This window comes from Euprymna scolopes, chromosome 17, assembly GCF_053919585.1.
Source record: "Euprymna scolopes isolate OS-2025 chromosome 17, ASM5391958v1, whole genome shotgun sequence".
Taxonomy (NCBI): Eukaryota; Metazoa; Mollusca; class Cephalopoda; order Sepiida; family Sepiolidae; genus Euprymna; species Euprymna scolopes.
In genome coordinates, this window is record NC_136498.1 from 50,775,966 (window position 1) to 50,795,138 (window position 19,173).

General features: G+C 43.8%; 1 protein-coding gene across 1 annotated transcript in view; it reads right to left on the reverse strand.

Annotated features, from left to right (window-relative positions):
• The window catches only part of LOC145296752 (Y+L amino acid transporter 2-like), a 185,083-nt gene extending 167,351 nt beyond the window's left edge, over positions 1-17,732 (reverse strand). Inside the window, exon 1 of the mRNA XM_080142789.1 lies at positions 17,476-17,732. The gene's annotated coding sequence lies outside the window, so the exon portion shown is untranslated. The remainder of the gene's footprint in view (positions 1-17,475) is intronic.
• Positions 17,733-19,173: the final 1,441 nt, after the last annotated feature.

The window sequence follows — 19,173 nt, forward strand, 5'->3', positions numbered from 1 at the left end:
AACGAAATGCAGAGGCTACAATACCTGGGCCGCCCTATTTAAAACAGAAGAAGAATGCGTCGCTCTAACTAAAAAAGAAATCATTACACAAGACTACATTTTAAGAATGGAGTACCTAGGACGGAGGAGAACGACTGTTTCCATTTTCGAAGTATCAGGGGCGGTCCCAGGTGAATATCTAGCTGCCTACCTCCTGAAATTCGGTGATATTACTGGTATAGAGGTGGACCAGTACAACGGAGTCTGGTCCTTCGACATCCTTTTAAACAAAGAAGCTTTCCTCGAAATACCCTACTTCCTGGAAGCGGGAGCTGAAAAACTCCCCATTGTGGTCACAGGGAGGAGGCCGACCTGCTGGATTTGTAGTGAAGTAGGTCACTTAACCTACACCTGTCCGAAAAAGACCAAAACCAATGTGACAAACACAACAAACCCTAAAGAGGTGATTGTTGGGCACCTCGAACCTGAGGCTAGAACGCCAAATACAAGCAAAAAAATTGAAGTGATTAAAGAAATCACAACAGAAGAATTCGAAAAAAAATTCAACTCCGAGATGGAATCGCCTAAAAAGAGAGAATGTACACTGGTACCGTTTTCTAAATCGCCTCGTAAAATGTACGCGGATAAACTGACCAAAGAGCAGATATTAGACATTAGGACCAGTAAAGACCCGGGGGGCAACAAGTTTAAGGCCCTGCTAAAAATAAAGGACTCGCTTGATGAAAAGCGCAAGCAAAGCGAGAAGAAAAAAGAAAAAGAAAAAAAATTAGATTTCCCCGAATCTCTCTTCCCCGAAAAGCTTGCCCCTCCTCCAAAAGAGAAAAGATCACCCCGTAAAGCACCACCCCTCTCTCCCGCAAACGTACCAAAAAGAGACCCAAAGTTGACAACCCTAGGCTCCCCATCCAAAAAGACCCCTAAACCGTCCCCTAAACCGTCTCCATTCTGCTCCCCAAACAATACACCCCCCCCGCTTCCTCTATGAAAATTGACATGCCCCCTTCTCCATCACCTCGCCCTTCTACTTCTGAAAAGAAAAGACAAAGAAGTCCCTCCGTGGAAAAAGACCAAAAAAAGAAAAGACCCCCTTTTTTTCAGGGCAAAGACGTGTGTAAGATCACGGCTAATATAGAGACCATATCCAAAAATCACGTTAGAAAAGACTACCGAAACCTCTACGCGGTGAAGCAGATAAGCAAACTGGCCATTACAAACCCAGAAAATTTTCCTAATGCCAAAAGACTTTTAACTGTGGTCAGAAGTCGTGAAGAGGCCAAAGGAGTTTGGACTATGCTGGAGGAAGCAAACTCTGCTTTTAATATCATTCCTCCAGCAGCCTTTTTTAGCGACTCCGACATACTTAAAATGGAGAAACTATGTGTTGGACGGGTCCCCATAAAAATCCACCCTTCACTTTATAGAGCGATTAAGTTAACATTTCCTCTAGACATCGGTGGTCTGTCCCCTGATGGGGCCATCACTAATGAGATGACCTCAGGATCATTGGGGACAGCTGTCGGTGTCTTGGCACCGTCCATGTTTGTTAAGGATACCCAACCCTAGATAGATCACAATGGCTTTAAGGTTAGCTACTTTGAATGTCCGAGGGTTGAGGGACGCCTCTCGTAAACTTCGAGTTGCACGCGACCTTCAACGCCTCGGGGTGGATATATGCTGTGTACAGGAAACGCACTTCATTCCCAGTGATTATCAGGGTGTGCTGCTTAGAGACTTTCAGCTCTATTCAGCAGATTTTGATTCCCACTCGAGGGGTGTTTCCTGGCTAGTTAGACGCACTCTTGATGCTTCGTGTGACCCGGTCTATGCTGATCCGGAGGGAAGAGTGCACGTGCTGGATGTTGCCGTAAAGGATGTGGCATTTCGATTTATTGGGGTTTATGCTCCCAATAGCCATGGCGAGAGGGTTTTCTTTTTTCGGGGGATTGAGCCCTTCATGAATTCGTCTCGGCGGATAGTTTTAGCGGGAGACTGGAACGCGGTCCTGGATCCCGATTTAGATCGCGGGGGTAATACTTCAAGGGCTACTAACCAGAACCGGGATGCTAAGGCGTTTCGAGACTTTATTGACAAGTTTGATCTTGTCGATAAATTTCGAAACGAAAAGCCCGGGGATGTAGTTTGGACTTGGACAGGTAGACGCGGCTCCGATCCGGTGCAACTTTCGAGTTACATCGATCAGTTCTTAGTTAAGAGAGTCGACTTAGGGCTTTTAGACTGTCCAAGTTTTCATAACATAGTTTATTCGGACCATAGGTTAGTCCGGGTTCGGGTAAACTTAGATAGCGTTAAACCTAGGATGGCTAGTTACTGGAAGTTCAACACGTCGTTGTTCGACGTGAAGGGCTTCCGGAAACAGCTTTTACTAACAATACAGAGGGAATTGACGGGAGCCATTATCGGGAATAAGTGGTGGGGAAAACTTAAACAAGTAATTAGGTCCTTCGCTGCTGATTTTAGTCATCGACTCAATCTTAGTTCTAGAGCAGCGAAAGCGGCACTAGATGATAGATTAAAAAGGGCGGTGGAGGAGGGGGATAGTGATAGTTATACTTTAATTAAGGCTGAACTGGACTCCCTGGATAACAGGAAGGACCAGGGTCTAGTAGTTAGGGCTAGGTTAAAAAGAGTGCCGAATGAGGCAACAAATATGGCCGCGTCAATGCGTGCGGAGGAGCGTCGACGTGCGACTGATCGACACATCGCCAGTGTCACATTGCCGGACGGACGAACCGTAACATCAAATGATGGAATCCTGGAGGGTTTTCGAGCTCATTTGCAGGAGCTTTTTACCATGGAGCCCGGTCTGGAGATTGAACAGTTTGACACGTATTTAGCTGACTTTTCTCGCCTTGAAGCGACCGATGCAGCTACGTGTGAAGGTGGCATAAAAGAGGAAGAAGTCCTTGAGGCTCTGAAACAAGTCGGGCTAGACAGGACCCCTGGGATTGATGGTCTGCCTTACGAGGTGTACTTGAGGCTGTCGCCCATTTTTATTCCTTTGCTGGCCACACTCTTCAACTCCCGGTTTAGGAACGGGTCTATACCTCAGTACTTTACCAGGGGGATCATTAAATTGCTTCGCAAAGATAAAAATGGAGGGGATGGGATTAGCAATTTACGGCCCTTAACGATGTTAAACACAGAGTTAAAGATTTTGGCCAAGATCTTAGCAAATCGTCTGCAGGTTGTTTTACATCGTCTCATAAGTCCTGAACAGACGTGTTCTGTTAAGGGCCGGACGATTCAAGATAATTTGCACGCGATACGCTTGATCATAGAGAAAGTCGACACAGAAGCCGCGCTGATCAATTTAGATCAGTCCAAAGCATTCGATAGGGTTGACCATCGTTACCTAGGGGCTGTTCTTTGCTCGGCTGGGTTTGGACCCCAGTTTCGCTCATGGATTCGCCTCTTGTATGCTAACCCCGGTGCTATGGTGGAGGTGAATGGGGTGAGATCGAAGCCCTTCAGGTTAACAAGATCTATCCGTCAAGGTTGTCCGTTATCACCCATGCTGTATGTCATCGCGCTTGAGCCCTTTTTGCGCCAGATTAGGGTGAATCCGGTCCTTCGCGGGATTACTTTGCCAGGTGGTTCTACCCCAGTAAAGTATACCGCCTATGCCGACGACGTGACTGTGCTTGTAACGAGCAATGCCGAGATTAGAGTCGTCGACATGAAAACAAGACGGTATGCACAGGTAACAGGGGCCATAATCAACCACGTTAAGTCTATTGGCTTACGTGTTGGTGCCTGGAGGGGAACGCCCCTTCAGGGGCCCTTTGGCTGGACTGATGGGCCCTGCAAGCTACTCGGCGTCTGGTTTGGCCCCGACCTCCAGCTGGAGAAAAATTGGTCGGAAGTGTTGAAAGCGGTCAAGACCACAGCTCATTTGTGGTCTTTGAGAAATCTAACTTTAAAGGGTCGGGCGGAGGTATGCAATACTCATATCTACCCCCTGATCCTATACCGTCTATCAGTCGTCCATTCCCGAAGTCCTCACTACTTGAACTAGTGCGTGCTCTTTTCGCGTTCTTATGGCGCGGAAAGCAAGCCATGGTTGCTCGGGAGATCTGTTGCCTGCATCCGTCTGAAGGCGGTCTGGGTATGCCGAATATCAAAATACGTAGACACACTCTAAGGCTGATATACCTAGACCGAATATGTACACCTGACTTAGGGAACGGTGTCTTCTAGATGGAAGACACTAAGAAAGCCTTTCCGGCTTTGGAGAGTGTGCATTCGGCTGAGGGGGAGGCACGCAGGAGGCCCCGAAACGAATGCCATTTCTATCGCGAGTGTCGACAGGCGTTGAAGTTCCTTCAACGGGTGAATGAAAGCCTCTCTGACACCCGGCTGTTGTCTCGCAAAGCGCTATATAGGGTTTTAGTGAGGGGATCTGTCCGAGACGAAAAGATTGAGGAGTTCGGTTTCACGAATGAGGAGCGTCGCTCGATATGGCCTTGGGCGCCCGGGCTGAGCTGTTTCGATAACTACGAGGCATCGCTCACCTGGCTGGTAATCCGAGATGCCCTCTGGGTTCACAAAAAACTTTTCATAGCGGGTTTTACAATGACACCTAGTTGTGTCCGATGCGGAGAATGGGAGGAAGACCTAAGCCATGCTTTCTTCCGCTGCGCTATCGTTCGACCGTTATGTGAGTTAGTTGAGAGCTTCACGGTTCGCATATTGAACGGGCGTTTTTTTGTGCTGGATGCGGTTTCCCCGTGCTGCAATTGGGCGCCGAGTATGAAGAAAGAGGAACGTTATGTTTTTCTGTGTTTGCTAGCTGTTATGAGAGGCGTGATTTGGTCGACACGACAGAAGGGGGTTTACGGAGATGAGACCTTCACTGCTCCCCAGCTTGTTCTCATGTTCAAGCATCGGTTGAAAATGCGAATTAAGCTGGAGAAGGTGAAACTCACTCCTGTGAATTTCAACGAAAGGTGGGTGAAAGCTTCGCGACTGTGTAGAGTGACTGGAGCTGGCCTTGAATTCGTTTCTGATTTGATTTAGGTCAAAAAGGATTTTGGGTATCCTGAACTAACAAGACATCATTATCGGACCGATTAGTTTAGTATGGGTTAGTTAGGCTTTATTGTTTGATTTTTTTTTTAACTTAGCTAGAGTATGTATGTGTTCATCGTCCCAGTCCCTCTTTTAGTTTGCCCTTGTCCCCCCCTTTTTTTTTTTTTTCTTTTCCCACCTTAGGTTCGATAACCCCCATTCCCGACCCCAATTAGGTGACGGATGGACTGCTTTGTCAGTGATGCAGGTCGTCTTTGTGGAGTTTATTCAATAAAGTCAGTTTTCGTGTGGACCTGCGTCTTTTCGACTGACAAAGCTTTCTATCTGCCACAATTAGTAGTGGGGGGCTCTTTTACTAACTACTATTTTTTCATTGTAAATATTTCATTCTTTTTGTATATAAGATTTTTAGCCCCAACCCCCCCATATCATGTATATATCATTTTTCGGGTTATAATTAGGATTCCCATAGAGTGATTCTGGTATTCTGGTGAAAGAGTCTAGTTAAGTTAACTTTATGTTAGATAGGTCCACATTAAACCCCCCCCCCCTATTTTTGGCCTTGTGCCACATTTTGTGTATATTTATGCAAATAAATATTAACACCAGAGCGACCCTCGCCTGCTCGGTGGTTTAGTACTCTTTTCAGATGTAACCGTTTTACGTTGTTGTTCCAGTGATACATTGTTTAAACTCTATTCCGTTGTTCTGTTTTCTTTGTGGCTTATTGCAAGCCATAACACTGGCGACATTGGATTCGGAGAAGGTATTCACGTTTAAAAACAGTGTTCTAAAAAACTAAACACTGACGACATTGGATTCAAGGAGCATACTAAAATCGAAACCAGTAACAACATTGAAAAAAAAATACTCGCGTTGAAATAGTATTCTAAACATACTAACGACGTCGGACTCAAATGTTATCAAGCCAAGGAAGTGTGTAACATAACACTTGCAACTGAAAGGTTCGCGGTAAATAATAAATAGAAAAACGCAGATCATTACGGAAAAAAAAGAGTTGAAAAGAAAAAAGTTCGTCATGACTTTCAAAGATAGCGCTGTACTCTGCAAAAAGAAAAAGGTTCGTCGCGACTTAGAAAGGTAAATTTTTATACTTTTGGAAAAAGAATTCGTCACTTGTGGTTTTCGCTGTTAAAATCGGGTGTTATTTTTCTCTGGAGAAAAATATACACTTGATTTCTTTTTTCTTTAGACAATGAACTTTTCATATATTTATGTTTTTTGTTCGTTTTATTGTCTGGAGGAAGAAATAAGAAGGAATAAAACGGTTTTGTAAAATTCAGCGAACGTTTTGAAATTGCTAATGCTGACAAAGCAAAATAGACGAATAGACGAATCAGTTGCCATGATAGCCTTGATTATAGTATTAAAGACCTCTAATTGTTCATTGTTTAACAATTCAATATTAGGCCCGTTTGTATTTCAAGTCATATTATCTATTGGAGGATCACCTGTTTGTTCAGGTAAACCCATTGCCTGGCAAGAAGAACCATGCTCATTAAATATTGCTTTTATCAAATGAATAACTGGGGGATATGTATATACGCTGGCCCCCGCCCTTTGCGGCCCGGGCGACAAGATCAAAGTATAGTATCTGTTCTGATACCTACATCGTGCGAGGCAGTGCTGTTCTGGCGACACATTCTCGTGCCCGGAACACCTGACAAGCTTTTGGGTCGCGTTCTGTTCGCACCCCCACTTTGTCTGTCTTTCTCTGCTCTCCCCCCTCCCCCACGGGGGGGGTCCGAGCTGAAATTTACGACTTTCCCGCGAGGGAGGGTGGGAAACACCTTCTCTCTTCCCTCCACTAACTTCCCACTCCCTCTCTCAGTTCTATCTCCCCTCTTGCCGCCTTTTGGCGCCACCTCTTTTTGGCGCCAAAGTCGGCTCCCCACTTTGGACGCTGATTCCACGTCACTTTTTTCGGTGAATTTTTTAAAAGAGGGACCCAAAACGGACACCCCCAGCCCGGGGGCCACCAATATGGATACCCTCAGCCAGGGGCCCACCAATATGGATACCCCCAGCCAGGGGGCTACTGCTCCCCAAGAGGACGAATCCCCAACAGGAGGAGAAACAACTGCTGATGGGGCGTACCGCCCGGGTATGACACCATTGGACGCTCCCCAGGAGGGGGAAAATTTAACAACAGCTCCCCCCGAGGGCGACTCCCCCCAAAGGGGAGCAAAACCAAAATCGGTCGTAGCATCTCACTCCAACCACAAAAAGGAGGAGGTGCCGGACCAAAAGGACAATAAAGGGGACAGCGCTCCCCAGGAGGGCTGCTCTCCCAAAAGGGGAGCAGATCAAGAAAATGAGGGGGCATACCGCCTGGACCTCACAAACGAGGAAGGGGCAGATGGCCTCAAAGTAAACAAAAAGGATCATGCTCCCCAAGAGGCCGACTCCCCAAAACGGGAAGCTGCTCCCGAAAAAGACACTAAAAAGGGAGCCGCCGCCCAAAAAGGTGACATTCCCACAAAAGGACTGACCAAGACATCTGGGGAGGCAGGAAGCGTCGCCAATAAACAGGCAGGGGCGACCTCCATAAAAGACCAAAAACGATCTAACCCCACTAAAGACCCCATACCAACACCAACAAGAGGGTCTGCGTGGGGGAAGACCGTAGAAAAACAACTGTCCCCTCAAGAGTATAGAGACCTGTACCTGACAAAGTACAGACAATACATAGAGGGGGCAGATATAAAACCCATACCGGGTGCCTGGGAGGCGATTGAGGGCAGAGTCCTGTCCTTTGCCATTTCCGATATACTGGAAAACCGCCTCCTAGGAATGAAGAAGGAAGACATGGCGGGGCTTCTCCACAAACTTAACATCCCAGTACTATACCTGTACCAGAGGAGCTTCGCTGTGTGGGACATCCTCCTACCCACCAAGGATGATGCGGAGAGACTCTCCCTCCAAGAAATAAAGCATGGGAGAGTCAAACTAACACCTGAATACCAGGGCAAGAGAAGGACTCAGGTGCAGGTATTTAATGTGCCAACCCAAATACCTGCGGAAGTATTAGGATGCCTCTTCAGCCAGTACGGTGAGGTAGAACAGGTGACCCCAGTACGGTCAAAAACTGGGACTCACCTGGGCTGCTACACAATAGTAATGAGGCTGAAGAGGGAAGGTTTTCAAGCAATACCACCGCTGCTGACATACAAAGACGCCAGCATAACGGTAGTGGTGGAGGGCCGTCGTCCACACTGTTGGTTCTGCCAAAAGCAGGGCCACATGGCTAGGAGTTGCCCCCAAAGGGTAACCCCTAATCCAACAACCCAAAAGGCGGTCACAACCCCTGAGACAACGACCGCACCAAAACAGGCGGCAACAACCCCTGCAACTGCAGCACCAACCCCAGCTCCAAGGAAAACCCAAACCACCCAGGAGGCCAAGGGGGAAGAATGGAGCACGGTAGTGAGACAAAAGCGGAAACACATAATCCCTTCTGCCACCGTCCCACCACCAGCCCAAAAATCGAGGCAGGAGCCTCTGCAAATGCAGCAACAACAACAGCCACCGCAGCCACCGCAGCCAATGCCGCGGAAACAACTGCAGCAACAACTACTGCAGCAGCAAAATCAGCAAGTGCAGCAGAAGCAGCAGCAGCAACAACACCAGCGAGAGCAGCAACAACAAAAACAGCTGCAGCAGCAAATAGAGGAGCAGACACAACCAACGGTCCCCACACCAATCGAGACGGGGATCAAGCGGAGAAAAGACTGCTCCTCTGAGGATGAATCCGCAAGTGAGAAGGAGAGGAACTCAACCTCACCTCTCCCCGGTTCATTCGAAAGAATGAAAAAGAAAAACAAAAGAAGAAAAGAGGAAGAAAAGGTGGCCCCCACTCCCTGTGAACATACACCACCCCTAACAACAAAATCCACTTCCACCCCCAAACCACACACTGCACCAACACCAGACACCGCACCAACACCAGACACCGCACCAACACGAGACACCACACCAACACCAGACACCGCACCAACACGAGACACCAACACCAAACACCGCACCAACACCAGACACCACACCAACACCAACACCAACACCAGGCACCACACAAACACCCGTCCCCACACCAAGGCAAACTGAGCCACTACCCCAAAAAGAAAATGAAAAGAATGAACCGAGGGAGAGGAGAGACTCCTCTGCCTCTTGCAGACCAAAGGTCCTTGCCCCTGAGGAACTATGTAATGTAGACCCTCTATCTGTGGCCACAGACATTTCCCATCGGCAGAGGAAAAACTTAAAACCTCTGCTCAATTACAAACAGATAGAGGGGAAAGATGTAAATATCCCCTCAAATTTCCCGGACGCCCCACTCCTAATAACCTTTGTCAGAACTCCAGAGGCCTGCAAGACCAACTTGTGGACAAGGCTGCAGGCCGCTGGAGGGGCGTTTCCGGGAATTGAACTGGTGAAAAAAAATGACCCTTCTCTTGATGAACTGTCAAAACAATGCAAGGGAAGGGTCCCCGTGTTGGTCCATCCGTCACTCTACAGGGCCATAAAATTAATTTATCCTTTGGGCGTCGGCGGCATTGCGAGAGAAGGTCAGGATATGAAAAACCTGACCACCTTGAGCATGGCACATAACGTCGGCGTCCTCTCCCCAGCTGACTTCGGAGCTGAGTGTGACACACCCTAAGGTAGGTACCATGGCTTTGAATTTGGCTAGTTTGAATGCGAGGGGCTTGAGATCACCGGGCCGGGCGGCTCGCCTCCGGCACGACCTCTTGTCCCTGGGAGTGGATGTGGCTGCGATTCAGGAGACGCATTTCGTTTCCTCTGTGGACTGTCAGGTGCTGGCCAGAGATTTTGAGGTTTTCTCAGCATATGGCAGCCCGCGGGGGAAGGGAGTTTCCGTGCTGGTTAAACGTACCCTGTCAGCGACGGTCGACGTTGTCCATAGAGATGCAGTGGGCAGGCTGGTTGTGGCCGATGTTGCCGTAAAAGATTCTGTGTTTCGGGTGATCGCGGTTCATGCGCCCAGCACCGCTCGTGAGAGGGTCTCATTCTTCAGTCAGCTTGACGCGTTTGTAGATTGTCGGAAGCGGGTAGTGCTAATAGGAGATTGGAACGCCATCTTAGACCCCGAGATAGATAAGGTAGGAGGCGATGTTAGAGGATCGGAGAGGTGCGAGTCCAGCCTGGCTGATCTGATGGCTAGATGCGGTCTGGTCGACAGATTTCGGTTCGAGCATCCGGGGCGGGAGATGTGGACGTGGACCAATAGCGTTTCCTCCTATCAATATACCTATTTGGACAAGATGTTAGTTAGGAGAGGCGAAGTAGACTTCTTATCTTGTCCCACGTTCACTTGGCTAGGCCAGACGGACCATAAATTAGTTATGGCCCAGCTGAAGCTAGGAAATAGGCCTAAGTTAGCGGGGTACTGGAAGTTAAACACCTCCCTTCTGGAGATACAAGACTTCCAAGATCAGTTAAGAGAATTGATTAAAAAGGCACTAGTGGGGGCGGTTACCGGGAGTAAGTGGTGGTTAGGTCTAAAAGCCAAGATCAGAAGCTTCTCCGTCAAGTATGCCCAGCGCCTCGCACTAGATAAGGCCAAGACGAAGAAGCAGCTAGAGCAGAAACTAGCCCAGGCTACGGGGGAGGGTGATAGGGTTAGTCAGGAACTAGCTAAGCAGGACCTTCTACGCGAGACTAGCGAGCGTTACGAAGGCCAAGTAGTTAGAGCTAGGCTTAGAAAGATAGGCAACGAAGCAGTCAATTCTGATGCAGACGTGCGCCGTGAGGTTTCTAGGCGTGGTTCGGACAAATACATTGCGAAAATCAAACATCCGAATGGACACACCCTGGAATCGACTCAGGAGATCTGCGAGGGGTTTCGAGAACATTTCGAGGAGCGTTTTACGCAGCAGCCCGATCTTCCGGTCCTTGAGTTTAGCGACTATTTGGCCGACTCTCCCTGCCTCGAGGCGGCTAGAGCGGCTAGTTGCAAGGGCCGGGTGACGGAGCGGGAGGTCTTTACTGCGCTGAAGCAGGTCAGCTGTGACAAATCGCCAGGACTTGATGGTCTGCCATACGAACTGTACTTGAGGCTGTCGCCCATGTTTCTGCCTCTTCTGACGGATATGTTCAACCATTGGTTTGCTCAGGGATCCATCCCAGGGCAGGTGACCAAGGGAGTGATCACATTGCTGAAGAAAGGTGACGGGCATGGAGGGGAAGAATTAGACGACTACAGGCCCATAACTCTGCTAAACACAGAGTTGAAGATTTTGGCCAAGGTCCTGTCGAATCGGCTGCAGGTTGTTATCGACGAGTTGGTTGAACCGGAACAGAACTATGCTGTGAAGGGGAGATCGATTCAGAACAACTTGCACCTGATCCGCACGATCCTAGAGGGGGGAATAGATGACGACACGGAAGCCGCGCTGATCAACTTAGATCAGTCCAAAGCTTTCGATAGGGTCGACCATCGTTTCCTGGCATCTGTCTTAGAGGCCGCCGGTTTTAAACCGGACTTTTGCAAGTGGATCTCCATAATGTATCGACAGCCCATGGCTGTCGTGCAAGTCAACGGAAAGCGCTCGAAACCCTTTGTTATCTCTCGGTCGGTTCGTCAGGGTTGTCCACTGTCACCCCTGCTTTATGTCCTGGCTTTGGAGCCTCTTCTCCGCAAGCTGAGACATGGGGAGGCAAATTCGGCCCTGTGCGGAATGGCTCTGCCTGGCGGCTCAGCTGCCAAGGTATCTGCATTTGCCGATGATGTCACAGTCTTCGTGTCGGGCTTCAGAGACATTGAGGTCGTGTCGGAGGCACTCACACAGTACGAAAGAATCATGGGGGCCAAGATAAACCGCAACAAGTTGGTAGGACTGCGGTTGGGCGCATGGAGTGGCAACGCAAACCTCCCGGCGCCCTTCAGCTGGACAGATGGCCCGGTCCGGATCCTCGGCGTGTGGTTCGGACCGGGTCTCCAGCTTGACAAGAATTGGTTGGAGGTACGGTCAAAGGTGGAGGCTGCAGTCAATTCGTGGCTTCCTAGGAAACTTTCCTTAAAGGGTAGAGCTGAGGCGTGCGCCACTTACGTCTTTCCTCTCATCCTTTACCGACTGGCCGTACTTCCCCTGCCTGCACAACACCTAAAAGCTCTTGTCGAACTCTTGTCCTCGCTCCTTTGGGACAGAGGAAGACACTGGGTGAGCAGACAGGTCTGTATTCAACATCCGTGTGAGGGAGGCTTGGGAATGCCGGACTTAAAGTGTCATCGAGATGCTGAGAGGCTGGCCTTCCTGAGCCACTATATGCAGGAGGACCAACCGTGGCACCCCGTGGTTACTGCCGCCTTCCCTGACCTCGTTCTCGACCCTTCCATCGAGAGCCGTCGCAGGCCGCGGGGAGAATCTGCCTACATGAAAGAGTGCCGAGCCGCGCTAAAACGACTACCAAGGTCCAGTGACCTTGTGACTGCTACCCGTAGGGAACTCCACAGGGATCTAGTGAAGGGGGCCGCTGACGACCCGCTATGCACGCGTTTGGGGTGGCAGCAGAGTGAGATCCGATCCGCGTGGAGCTGGGCGCCAGGTTCGAGTCATCTGAACAATTCGGAGTTCTCTCTGACCTGGCGATTGGCCCGAAATGCACTTCCACTCAACAGCATACAATGCAGTTCTGGGTTTTTGGAGTCGCCTGATTGTCCCCGTTGTGGGACAACGGCCGTGGAAACTACGGATCACGCTTTCTTCGATTGCCGCAAACTCCGCTTGTACTGGTCGTATGTCAGTGGGGTGACGGCTCGCATCGATCCTGAGCATCCTCGCCCAATTACTGTATCCAATGTTGTGGACAACGTGAGGCCGCCGTGGGACCGGGAAAGACAAATGGTCTACGTTACGATCCTGGCCGTGACGAGAATGGTGATTTGGACGTCGCGTCTGCAAGGTTGCCGGGGGGTGTTGTCTTTTTCTGATCAAGATCTGATCGCTTTCTTTAAACACCAACTACGGGTGAAGATCAGATGTGACAGAAGAAGGCTGCATCGCGCGGCATTTGACAGAAGATGGATACATGTGGCAAGTCTGTGTGTATGAAGAGGAGCCAAATTTGAATACGTGTTCCCCGCCTAGGTGTGGAACGCGCAGTTCTGTAAAGTAAAATTAAACAAGTAGTCTCTCAGCTAGCTGAGTGTGTGTTCCATCCCTCCCCGATTAGGAAGCCTCCAAGATCCCCATCCCCTCTTACCTGCAATTTTTGTTCTCACCCCTTCCTCTAAATTTTACCCATCTTGGAGAAAAAGAAATACAAACTAACCTCCATCCCTTACCCAAAAAAATTTTCTTTTCTCCATTCACCCCCATCTAGAGGGCATCCCCACCTAGAGACTGGCCCGCAGAAGCAAGGTTCCTTTTACAAACCTAGTGGAACGGGCAGTCTATCAATTAGACGGGGTTGGGAGGGTCCTACTAATCACCTTTTGTTTTTTCTTCCCCCGCCCTCGACACAAATGAATTATTGTTACCATTTTATTGTTATCTTTTTTGTATTTACACGTCAATAAAAAATGTTTTAAAAATTGGGAGTTACTAGGACGTCCCCCAATATGAAAGGGTGAATGCGGTATTATGGTGAAAGAAGATACTAGCTGGGAGAAACTTTTGACTTTGTTTAGTTCTGGAGTGACAAGGATGACCAACGACCCTCAAAATCCCCCCTTTTGAGTTGGCCATGTGCCTAAGTTTTTTGTTCTTCGTTAATTTTGACTGTATTTTTTAACATGAATAAAAGATTTAATATCTCAAAGTGTAGTATCTGTTCCGACAGATACTGCAAGCAAAGACCATATGTGGGGGTAACCCCACATATCTACCTTGGTCAATGTAGGGGCAACCCTTCATACCAACAGTTCCAATCAATCGGGAACTGGTCGCCCATTTCCCTCCCCCCTCCCTCTCTCTCCACATTAAAAAACGGCCTTGTGCCTAATTTGCTCAGTGGGGAAGCAAATAAATACAAACTGTGGGATATGTATAATATATCACTTTACACTTTACCGTAAAATTCGGCTAAAACAATTGTTGACGAATTACCTCCTATGAATCGATATTGTCTGCTTGTGACAATTGAAGCGAAAACCTTATGAGGTATTAAATGCTAAAACATTTTAATACAGCTGGCTAATTGGCTATAAAGTAAGTTATTCCGAACTTTGATCCAACATTTTAATTAAAAAAAAAAGCTTAACATTTTCTTGTATCTTTTTTTTTTATATAAAGAAAAATATAAGCATCATGCTGAAATAATAAAAATGCAATTCTTAATAAGAGGAGAGGGTTTGACTATTCTAAACCTTCACCTAAATAACCATTTAATGAAAAAAATGTTTAAAATGTTCTTGTATCTTTTTTATAATTTTTGTTAAATAAGAAAAATCAATAAACTTTGATAACACTATTGTAAGAATCATGCTGTAAGCCATTCTTAATATGGGGAGGGGGGTTAACTATTCTGAAACTTTACCTAACAATGTAAAAAAATAAGGGAAAAATATATGTATGAACAATAAATATTTCTTCAGTTAAATAAATTGATAAAGCTGTTGTAGATTCCTAGGACTTCCTGTATAAATTAGACTTCCTGTATAAATTATACTGTAAATATTTAAATAAGGAATAAATATTTATTTAAACCATAATTATTGAAACAGTATTTTACTGCATAAAAAAACGGTTATGGGGAGAAGCATTAACTATTTTTGAACCTTCACCTAAATAGCGATTTAATGAAAAAAAATTTAATGGTCTTGTATCTTTTTTTTTATAATTTGTTTTAAAATAAAAATAAAAAACTTTGATACCGCTATTGTAAGAATCATGCCGAAATCCATTCTTAATATGGGGAGGGAGGGTTAACTATTCTGAAACTTCACCTAACAATGTAATAAAAATAATGGAAAAAATATATGTATGAACAATAAATATTTCTTCAGTTAAATAAAATATACTGAAAATCTTTAAATAGGAAATAAATAAGTGTTTTATTTCATATCAAAAAAAAAAATTGTTGTCGGTGGGCATTAGAAGATGATGAATGCCTGTAAAAGAAGCAAAATAAAACAGACAAAACATAAATAATAACTATGTAAACAACGTGAAGATGTATAAATGTTACAAAATTACTCGATTCGGCATTAAATTACACGAAAAAGGATTGATATGCCGTAAAACAAAAACAAAACAGAACAAGACGTAAACTATGTTTTGACTCTGTGTTACTGTTACTCAGTGTATTTGCGAATGGTGACTTTGGTTATTTATTTAATAAAGTCATTCTTGACTTTTGTAACATTTATTTCGAAACATATTTTTTGTTATGTAAGGCTTACTCAAAAGTAAATAAAAATAAAAGTGGCACAGTAAAAAAAAAACGAACTCGTAACGTTAAATGTAAAAAATATATTTATTACTGAATAAAATAAAATAAGCGTTCCGTATTCACTACAATAATAAACAGAAGACATCGTTAAAAATGTAAGTAAAATACTATTTAAACTGTGGAACGATACCTTCTATGCATAATTATCTTTAAAATAATCCAGAACCATAAAAAGACAGTTCATATATATTTTTTTTTTGTTGTTGTTCGGGAAGTTTTGGAAAATAAAAGGGGTTAATGATTTTTTAACTAATAAAGAGTGAACAATAAAGGGAGATAATTCATATTAATTAATGTTTGCGATGATGATGACGCGTTTCATTAATTAATGTTTCCGATGATGATGACATGACACCGTACGGACAAGCAAATTAATATATAGATAATGATAAAAATAAAAGTAAAAATGAAGATAAAAAATAAAGATAAAAATGAAAATAATATTACCAATAAATATATGTTTCGTATAAAGGCGTTAATATACTAGCAGAGTGACCAGACATTTCCCGGGAGTGAATGATGCTTACAAATATTTCACACTCCCATATTTTTGTTATCATTGAAATCGTTGATGTCGCCTATTTTTCAATCAAATCGATCGATTACCTTCTCTAGTAGAAGACCCATTGCGGTTGACCGGTGGGGTGGGGGGGAGTTCAAATGCCTCTCGCTGTGAATTAGTCCACAATATATTGCAGTCTACATTGCACTGTAGAGAACCTACTGTTGATTTTATAAAATTATTTTTTATATATAATGGCTAAATTAAAGTTTAAAATGTAAAGTCAAGCATCATAGTTCAGTTGTTCTCTAAACAGAAACATCCGTTTGGAACTCACCTCTGTCATATCAAAGAATCTACTGTTGATTTGATTATTTTATATATATATATATATATATATATATATATATATATATATATATATATAATGTCTTGTATTAAAGTTTAATATAATAATATAAAAAGTCAAATATCATGATTCTGTTGTGCGATAAACGGAAACATCCATTTCGAATGCGCCCCTGTCGTATCAAAGGACTTACTGTTGATTTTATATGCCTGGCCTGACTGCTTGTGCGGTGATAATGGCTTGAATTTGGATTTAAAGTGAAAAAGTCAATATCACGGTTCAATTGTGTTTTACATAGAAACATTTATTTCGAACGTGCCCCGTCATATAAAAGAACCTACTCCTGATTTTATAGGCTGAGCCTTTCGGCCTGTGTGGTAATGTCTCTCAAATGCGCTTGTCATGTTAGGCTATGTAAAGTAAGTATTCAAAATCGCCTGTTCGTTCCTTCATCTGATTATTTCGATTATCGATAATAATCGAAAACATACAAAACCTATCTAAGAACACTGCCAGGTACATAAAGCACCTTCGCGTGGAAAAAATTCGGCCCACCAGTTTTAGACTCCATAATGAACGAACACACACACACACACACACACACACACACACACACACACACACACACACATATATATATGTATATATATATACATATATATACATATATATATATATATATATATATATATATATATATATATATATATATATATATATATATATATATACACACCCTTCCTGCTCTCGGTAAATACATATAGGGAGCACAGAAAGAGGATGACGTGTGTGTGTAAAAGTATATTGATCTAATTTATTTACATGATGCGATATATATATATATATATATATATATATATATATATATATATATATATATATATATATATAGTACTATTGCAGAGCAAACATATATTTTTTATTTTATTACCGTAACTAAACAGATAAAACGGTATATATATATATATATATATATATATATATATATATATATATATATATATCATGTATATATATCATGTATATATATCATATATATATTACCATCCTGTTTTATTTAAATAACAGATTTTTTTCAAGAAGGTAAAAATGAATTAAAATCAAGAAAACAACAAATTATGAGAAAAAAAAAACACCTTACCTTTTTCATGAACGCAACTTTGTGGTATGTGACTTGAGTAACCCATTTATATCAGAAAGACGAACCGCTTCTTATTTATAACTTTTCTTTTCATTTTCTTGTCGTGTATGCGGGAGGATTCGACTTACCGCACTTGGATATGGTAAGATACTTGTTTACTTTTAGTGCACTTCTCTCTTTTGTTTTCCCCGTTGTAAAGGTGGCTATTATTTGTTATTGATCAATAGTGGTTATTGGAGCTTATATATATTTAGTATTTACTTCAACAGCATATATATATATATATATATATATATATATATATATATATATATATATATATATATATATATATATAGGTAAAGGAAAATTTTAATGGAATACTCGATTACCTATGTATCTCATATAGAAGTTAAATTTAAGCTCCGGGAAGAGTGTCCTTTGATTTTTGTGAAATTCGATTCAAGTAAAATAAAACAAAAATGTAATAAAATAAAGTTTCGAACGTGTCCGTAGATAGTTATATTTTTATAAATGTGTGTGTGTGTGTGTGTGTGTGTGTGTGTGTGTGTGTGTGTGTGTGTGTGTGTGTGTGTCGTGAATCTACAGTTATTGGAGTTTTTACTGCTACGCTACGGTGCTGTCTCATATAGCGAGCCTAATTGACAACTGAGATTTTGAATGTAACATTTAGACTATTATTTTTTTTTGTTTGTTTTTTTTTTAATTCCTCTTTTAACACAACTGTAATCACGTTGACTTTCACGAGACTAATGGGTTCGCAAAAGTTAAGCGTCGTTGAGTCATGTTAAAAATTAGATGGGATACCATTTGGGATTATCTTAGATGCCGAGAGAGTCGATAGTCAGTTTCTAGTCTGCAAATACAATGATGTATTTATCTCTCTCCCTCGGTAAGACGATGTGCCACTCAGGTCAGAAAGTGGCATTGAAGAGTCAGCGCCCCCGAGAGGGAACACTCTGCCCTACAAAAAATGCCTTGACAGCCCCGTTGGCATAATCCGGTAGTGGCGTCTCAGGCGATTAGCAATAAACTAACCCCTTCTCAAAAAGAGACGGCAAAGCTTGGGAGTGTGGACCACCTAGAACTGCACAGGACCAACAACAGGAGAAGGTCATTTAAAAAAATGCGCTAAACTCTGTTGATTTTGCTATCAAATGCAAAGGCGTCGTTTATTGTGGTTGATGCCGACGAGAGCGGCAATGAAAAATCGATTCCAGATTTTCATACCTCTGCTTTATAACGGCGTTGTTTTTTCATTATTTACGTGTGTATGATATACCGTAAATGCTGAAACACGTGTCCGTGGATAATTATACTTTTATAAATATTTATACTCCTGCATGGTGATCGGGGGGGGGGATTTCACATAGCATTTGGGCAAATGCTTTCCCGTAAACGATGTTTGAATAGTTTCAAAGAAGTTTATAATAATGAAAAAGTGTATTGGTTAAAGGAATATTCCAAAGAAACTTCAGGCTTGATGAAGAAGAAAAGTTGAAAAATGTTGTATAGATGCACATAAAATAGTGTCGTAGAAATTGTAGTGATCCAAGTGGTTGAATTCCAAATGTGAAGATAATATACTAAAATTGCGACAACTGGAAAAGATAATAAGTGGGGAAAAAACTATTATTGGCCTCCCGGGGAGAAAGAAAAATCCCATATGCTCCCATCGGCTGAGGAAAATCAAATGAT